Source organism: Tachypleus tridentatus, chromosome 3, assembly GCF_004210375.1.
Source record: "Tachypleus tridentatus isolate NWPU-2018 chromosome 3, ASM421037v1, whole genome shotgun sequence".
Taxonomy (NCBI): Eukaryota; Metazoa; Arthropoda; class Merostomata; order Xiphosura; family Limulidae; genus Tachypleus; species Tachypleus tridentatus.
In genome coordinates, this window is record NC_134827.1 from 853591 (window position 1) to 861367 (window position 7777).

General features: G+C 36.9%; 1 protein-coding gene and 1 pseudogene across 2 annotated transcripts in view; one reads left to right on the forward strand and one right to left on the reverse strand.

The window, feature by feature from the left end:
* Positions 1-4348, forward strand: part of LOC143246002 (uncharacterized) — a 63334-nt gene extending 58986 nt beyond the window's left edge. The window contains exon 2 of the mRNA XM_076492251.1: positions 4314-4348. The gene's annotated coding sequence lies outside the window, so the exon portion shown is untranslated. The remainder of the gene's footprint in view (positions 1-4313) is intronic.
* The window catches only part of LOC143247896 (uncharacterized), a 29205-nt pseudogene extending 21978 nt beyond the window's left edge, over positions 1-7227 (reverse strand). The window contains exons 1-2 of the transcript XR_013026739.1: positions 7075-7227; positions 5497-5550 (exon numbers count right to left, since the gene is read on the reverse strand). The product of XR_013026739.1 is annotated as an uncharacterized LOC143247896 (transcript). The remainder of the gene's footprint in view (positions 1-5496; positions 5551-7074) is intronic.
* Between the last annotated feature and the right edge of the window lie 550 nt (positions 7228-7777).

Genomic DNA, 7777 nt, shown 5'->3' on the forward strand with positions numbered 1-7777 from the left:
TTAAAAAACTACGCAGCAAAATAAAAAAAATTATCGGGAACAAATATGTGTGCTCTAAAAAATTTAAATTGCACTTTGAAAATATTTGCTGTATTCTGGAGCAGAAAGTAGGAAACCTAGTGCGGACATTCTGATACAAATTTGCAACTCTTTCGATTGTACAATAGATAATAGATATATGGTTGTAATAAATGTTTATTTTGTTTTATGTTTTAAAGCCAAGTAAATAATGTGTTAAAATACAAAAATAATATTTATTAACTAGATGGAGTATCCTCACCTGGATGGAAGTCACGTAAAATTGTGATTCACGAGAGACTATTTTGGGATATGAAACGTTGCGACAGTGAAAGGGAAACCAGTACAAAAGATCTCGCATAGTGGATTGAAGGAATAAGGGAAATAGTAAGAGCAAAGAAAAAGGTTAAAAGATAAAACTGTTGAAACGTACATCAACTACAGATTAGCAAGGAGAGAGAGAAAACAATAGAAAGAATAAAGAAAGCCAAAGAAAATCACGGAAACAATTTGGAATACATATTGCGACAGAGGAGGGAACGGCAAAAAAGTAATTGAGAACTGGGAAGCAGATTATAACCCAACTGAAATCATCAATGATAAAGACGGTAAGTTCATACTTGGTAGTGAAATGGCACAAATTGCGAAGGATAAGAGAAAGCAGCAACACTTGAACCATACTCGTTGCTATGGAAATTAGAAAAGACACTTGAAACAGCTACAAATAATAAAGCAGCTGTCGTAGAAGGTTTGACTTCAGAACTGATCACGGCCGCGAGTGAATCCGGTAGAAGATGGCTTAGAAGGATTTTCCAAGCAGCTTGGTAGCAGAGGGAAACAGAAGCTGCACAGACGCCATTTTCACTTTGAAACGAGTGACAGAAAAGAGTGCCAACTAAAACCCGAAAGTAGCCATTGTCGACCAAGAAAAGGCATTTGACAAATTAGATCGATCAAAACTGTGGTAAACATTACAGAGCGATGACGTAAGTGAACACCTAATAAGAGTATGTCAAAGTCGATATACACTAAATATGAGTACAGTAAGAACTAAAGCGGGCGACATCAAAACTTTTCAAATTAGTATCAGGTTTAAGATGGATGTGTACTATCCTCACTTCTCTTCATCACCTGTATTAAAATCTGAATAGGAGCCAACCCGTCAATAGTAGTAAAAAATAAAAGCGCAAAGTTGACATATTCTAAATACGAGTACAGTAAGAACTAAAGCGGGCGACATCAAAACCCTTCAAATTAGTATCAGGTTTAAGATGGATGTGTACTATTCTCACTTCTCTTCATCACCTGTATTGAAATCTGAATAGGAGCCAACCCGTCAATAGTAGTAAAAAATAAAAACTCAAAATGCAAAATTGAAACTTTATATGTCTCTTTATCGACCTAATGAACTCCCACACCAAATTTGACGAAGATCCATTCACAGAGGGCGAAGTAGTAGTAAAAACGCCCATAAAAATATAATCCGCAAAACTAGAAATTTGTATGTATTTCCGTATGGATCTTGTGAACTTACACACCACTTTTGGTGAAGATGTATCCATATCCTGCGGAGTAATTACATGGAAAGACAACAGGTAGTATTATCATATTTATATAGATTCAACAATTAGAACTTTTTAAACACTGAGTCTATGACGTTAGTAATATTTGTCCTATTTAGTCTTGTTTAATACATAAACCTAACGAAGTTTTAACTAAAACACTACTTGGTTAATTTTAGTTTGTGACATTGTCGAAAACACTTTAACACTTTTTGATAATGCTCAACAATATACATCGTCGCTTAGCAACAAAACTATTATCTGATTTTTTTTTTCACGGGCCAACTACGATGTTTATGTTGAATGCTCAATATGCATGTAATAAATTAATTGCGTAGGCGAGGAAATTACAAAATCCAAAATAGAATATAACAGTGTTGAAAACCTCGCCAGATTAAAAGAACTGGTAACCCGATGAAAGGCTGTTTCCCGAAATGTCATTTTCTGATTTTATTTATAAAGTTATTTTAATTTGTTAAGTTTTTCGCCACTACTTAATATGTTCAGTATTCATATCGATGTGTTAGGTTTGTTTTTTTTGTTATTATTTTTGATAACTTCGGTGATATTACTGCAAAATAGTTTAATTTAGAAGTTTTATGACCCCGAGTTGTAACCAAAAGCAAAAGAAAATTGGCCAAGTAGTGTTTCAGTTAAGTCTTATGTTACTTTTATGTTTAAAACTACAAATAGGCCTACTGTTACTAACGTTATAGAGTGAGTGTTTAAAATGTTTTCTAAGTTGTGAATAAATGTTAATCTATACAAATATAATAGTACTGTCTATAATATATTCATGAAACTACTTTGCAGGGTGTGGATGGATCGTTATCCAACCCGGCAAGAAGGTTCATTGGGTCCTTGTGGAGATACGTGCGAACTCGCGGTTTCACATTTTGTTTTTTGCACTTTTAATGGGCGTTTCGTGGCTTCTTTTATGTAAAGGAAGCAACTCTTATAGTTCTAAGCTAACCTTTCATGAATCATGAATTTACATAACTTCCGTCCAGTGGACGGATACTCCAGCGAGTTAATAAACATTCTTTTGTATTTAAACATGTATATTACCTATTTGGTTTTAAAATATACAAACGCTTATTACAACCAAATATCTCGTATTTTGTGTACACTGGAAAGAGTTGACAATTTGTGTCAATGTCCGCACTGTTTTCCACTTTCTAACCTATGATACAGTGAAAGGTGCTATATAAGTCTCTTTCAAAGAGCACATGTGTTTTTATTCTCAATAACATTTCGTTTTTCTACGTAGTGTTTACTAAAACTAGGTGGATAAGGAATTACTTCAAAACTAAGTGAAGAGTGGATGCATATTTGAGGTGCAGATAAATTCGTTTTAGTTCAACTTTGTAATTTTCGTTAATCATTCAACGATGATGTCCAGTCAGAATGACCTGTCAGTGAAGAAGAAAAATAGTACTGGATTTAAAATTCGGTCACATGCGTTTCAGTGTTTTATTTTTTACCGCAAGATTTTGGCATAATTAATTTACCACTGTCGTCTAACGAAGGATTTAATTATCTTTTTAGCTTTTAGAAAACAAACAAGTGATCTGGAGACAGTTGAACTGTTTGCTTGTTTTTTGAACTTCCCGCAAAGCTACACCAATGCAATTAGTGTTAGCCGTCCATAATTCAGTAGTGTAAGACTAAAGGGCTAACAGATGGCAATCAACTCCCACCGCTTAATCGTGGGCTACTGTTATGAACGGATTGACCGTAACATTATAACGTCTCCACTGCTGAAAGGGCGAGCATGTTTGGTACGACGGGGATTCGAACTCGTGACTCTCAGATTACGAGTTGAACGCACTAACCACCTGGCCATCATTTGACTGCATAAGAAGAATTATAATTATCTTAAAATGAACAAAATAGCCATTGTACCGAAGATCTGTTTAAACATAAATTGAAGAACTGCCGCGTTTTCCTAGAAACACTTGTTTCTGTGTTGAAGAGTGCGTAGTTTGGATTGTTTTGAATTTCGCGCAAAGCTACACGAGAGCTATCTGCGCTATCCGTCCCTAATTTTGCAATGTAAGACTAGAGCGAAGGCAGCTAGTCATCACCACTCACCGCCAACTCTTGGACTACTCTTTACCAACGAATAGTGGGATTGACTGTCACATTATAACGCCGCTACAGCTGAAACGGGCGAGCACGTTTGGTGTAACGAGGATTCGAACCCGCGACCCTCAGATTACGAGTCGAGTATTTTAACCACCTGGCCATGCTGGGCCAGAGTGTATAGAATTTAAACTATTGCTTTTTAAATTTTATAATGAAAACATTCTGACGACTTAGTTATGGAGTTTGACTTGTAATGTGAGGGTCGCGTATTCGAATTTTCGTTCTATTAAACATGTTCGCCCATTCATTAAATAAAATAATTACTATCAATTACAGTTAGTAATATTTTTATTTTCAGCTAATATTAGTTCCTTCTGTATTAAATATTTTTTTCTGAGTTCCGTTTGTCTTTAAACAAAACAGTTCATGATATTTTAACTTAAACAACTTTCATCGTATTGCAACGGTTTCAGTAACAATGTAAACTCTTTGTCACAATATGTTGTTCGATTTTGAAGCGTTAATAGCTTTTTTTTTTTCGATTTCTATTATCGTGTAATGGAATTTATTCAAAAGTATTATTAAAATTTTGTTATATATTGTTGGCTTTGTTACTGATTAATAACAATAAATAATATTTTACAGAAATTCAGTTCAAACAGTGGATCATCACTGTCAGGTAATTATTTTATTATTATTGGAAACTCGGTTTCTTTAATGATAAATTTAGAAAGTAAGCTTAGAATAACTGGCTAAAAATGTAATTGGATTACAACGTTGTATATAAGTGTATATATTTGTAATTCGCAGTATTTGATAAAGAAAATCGTTAAAAATGGTTTGTGTATATCAACATACATAATGAAAGAATAAACAAATAAATGTTGTTAATGTTCGGGGGGGGGAGACGTGTTCCCGTGCGAATGATTACTTCTCAGAATTACTATAGTGAATTCGAAGTTTCCTTTTGTGTTTTCTCTGAATGTTACAGTTCTAGTTATCGCCTATTCCTCCTCTAAATTTTCCTCTTCTGTTTATCAGCTCTATGCTGAAAGTTATGTAACTTTTCTCTGTCTCTGAATTTCACAATTCTAGTTACCACTTCTTTTCTCTTTCATTGCCAGTTTTCCATTAACCGAAAGTGTCTATTATATTTTGGTTTGTTATTCGATCGTGCTGTGAATGCCAAATTTCAAGAGTTATTCGTTCCGTCTGTGTTATTAATTTGTTGTTACATTTTTATTTCTTCCTTTACGAAGTCGTGACTTCAGGTTACTTGAGTGTTGTGGTTCCTACAAAAGCTCGCGTAATGTTAATATATATTGTAGTAGATTTGTACTACTGCCCCCCGCTAGTGCAGCGGTAAGTCTACGGATTTACAACGCTAAAATCAGGGGTTCGATTCCCCTCGGTGGGTTCAGCAGATAGCCCAATATGGCTTTGCTATAAGAAAACACACATACAGATTTGTACTACGTACGCAGCATTACCTGAAGCAGGTTTTATCCCACTATTCGTTGGTAAAAGAGTAGCCCAAGAATTGGCGGTGGGTGGTGATGACTAGCTGCCTTCCCTCTAGTCTTACACTATTAAATTAGGGACAGCTAGCACACGTAGCCCTCGTGTAGCTTTGCGAGAAATTCAAAAACAAATAAGCTTAACGACTTGCAATGCTGCCATTCGGGACTCGATTCCCCAGAGTGAAAATAATAGAAAGCCCAATGTGGCTTCGTTCTAAAACAAACAAACAAGCGTATTATATTTGTCTTTTATTCACCAAAGGAAAATGTACTTTAATACTGGTATTTAAAAAGTTCCTAACTTTTACGTAGACACTCAGAGTTTCAGAAAGACTCCGGGCCACTTTCATCTTTCGAGACCCCTGGTTATTAAAGATAAAAATTATGACACATGAAAACAATTATCATAGCCCCCCCTGAAAAAAGTGAAACATAATTTTAATGTTTAATTTGAATACATATATTGTAACTCCAAGTTGAGTGTGCGTGTTAAATTTTGGTCTGATGAAAGGTTCATGAAATGAAGTAGCGAAAGTTAACAAATACAAATAAATAACAAGTGTCCAACTTTGAGGTTCCCTTTGAGATTGAGGTCCAGGCCAAATGGCCTTGTAATTTGCCCTATTTTACTCTTCTGATGAGCATTATTAGCTTAATCCCTCGTGGTTGATTCCTGTACATGGTGAGGGGACCTCCCAGAGAAGACTTTATACTTTCAATTTACCTCCTCTGAGATCTATACCATCCACTCAAGTGTTTTCCGTGCGTGGCGACCCGTGAAGAGGAGGAGAGGATCCTGCTGGTTGACGGGTCCAACTTCAATACACCATTTTGGCCTTTAATTCCTGTAGGCAGGCGGTCTTGGGGTGGCCCTCTCAGGGACAGTTGGCTGGCCCATTTGGGCTAGGATCAACCGAGTACCAGTGTAAGACGCTGAACGAGTGTTGTGGACATTGTGTCTGATACTGATGTTTGGGTATAGCCACGAAATTTTGGTGTTACTGCAATGTTTGGCATTGTAGTGCGTCCCCTCTAAGGCTCCATGATGGGTTAGGTCAGTGGCCACTGAAAAGTAGTAGTACCTTTATTAGGGATACACCATTCATGAAAAAATAAATAAAAATGAAAAAAATGAAAATAAAAGCAACGGATTATTGGAAAACGACCACGCATGGACGACTCTGTTGTACAGTCACTATCACAGTCAGATTCTGTACATCGATTTCTAATTATGCATTCCTTATCCAAGAAATCCTTTGGGCAGTTATCTCCCTTTTTATTCAAAAGGAATTGAGGGGCTTAATGGCTACCCCAGTAAGTAAAGACGTTATGCTTTAGATACATTTTGGTGGAAACAAAATACGAAACTCCTCTTGAAATCGAAAACCATTGGGGATATACCCATCCAGGCTACTTCCTATATAACTTTGAATTCTTCAGATGAAATATAGCTGAGATGAATTTAAAGAACATTACAAAGTCTGAGATCCTCGCTAGTTTCTTCAATCAAGGCGTTTCTGCAGTGCGCCAAATCTCCACTCGCGAAGACGGAATTATGATGCCCTATGATATTCTGATATTGACGTTTACATCATCATGCCCTTTTTGCCACAGTCAAAGCAGGTTATCTGCACTGTAAGGTACAGCCATACATTTCCAACCCTCTCAGCTGTTTCCAGTGTTAGCGATTTGGTTACACTCAAAGTCATCATATTTGGTTCTTTAACATGTGCTCGTTGTGGTGGCAAAGACCACAACGCCTACCAGTGTGAACTGGAACTATACTGTGTTAACTGTAGTGGTCCACACCACTCTTACTCTATTTCTTGCTCTAAATGGGTAGAAGAGAAAGAGGTGCAACGCTTAAAGACTGTTAATAATATTACCAACTCAGAGGCTCGGAAAGTATTGTCCCCAACTCTATCTCTGACATATGGTGATGCACTCCGTTCCACTGCCACAATGGGAGTGTAGACAGATCCCTCCGTGACTCCAACAGAGTTATCTGCAAAACATCTGAAAAGTGTTTTATTTTCCATGTTTAAAATAATTGACGAATTTATGTCTAGTTCCATCTTTGTCCCTAGTACTCCTTCCAGTGACTACCCAGTTCCACTTCCTTGATTTTCAAGTGTTTCCTCGGGTCTGCCTTTTGCAACCTCGAGATGCAAAATGATTAGTCGTTCACGCCCTCAGTTGCTGGAACCTTTGCCCACAAACAGAGACCTGCCTACTCGACCCAGAGCAGGATCAATGGAGGTTGATAAACCTCCGTCCAATAGAGAAAAAAACGTGGTCGAAAACAGAAAAGCTCCCCCACACATAAGTAAAGAGGTCCACTTTGATACAGTGGAACTATCCACTGTTGGAGTTTTCATTCGAATATAGATGACATTAAAGATTTGCTTGATTCTTACTATCCTCTGTCTTTTCTTACAGGAAACGTTTCTGAAACCTGACCATGCAATCATCCTTCGGCAACTTTATTTATACAGAAATGACAGGTTGTGTGATGGGCGAGTGCGTGGTGGAGTGGTTATGCTGGTCAATCATCAAATGACCACACTGTCTTTTCCACTCGATACACCC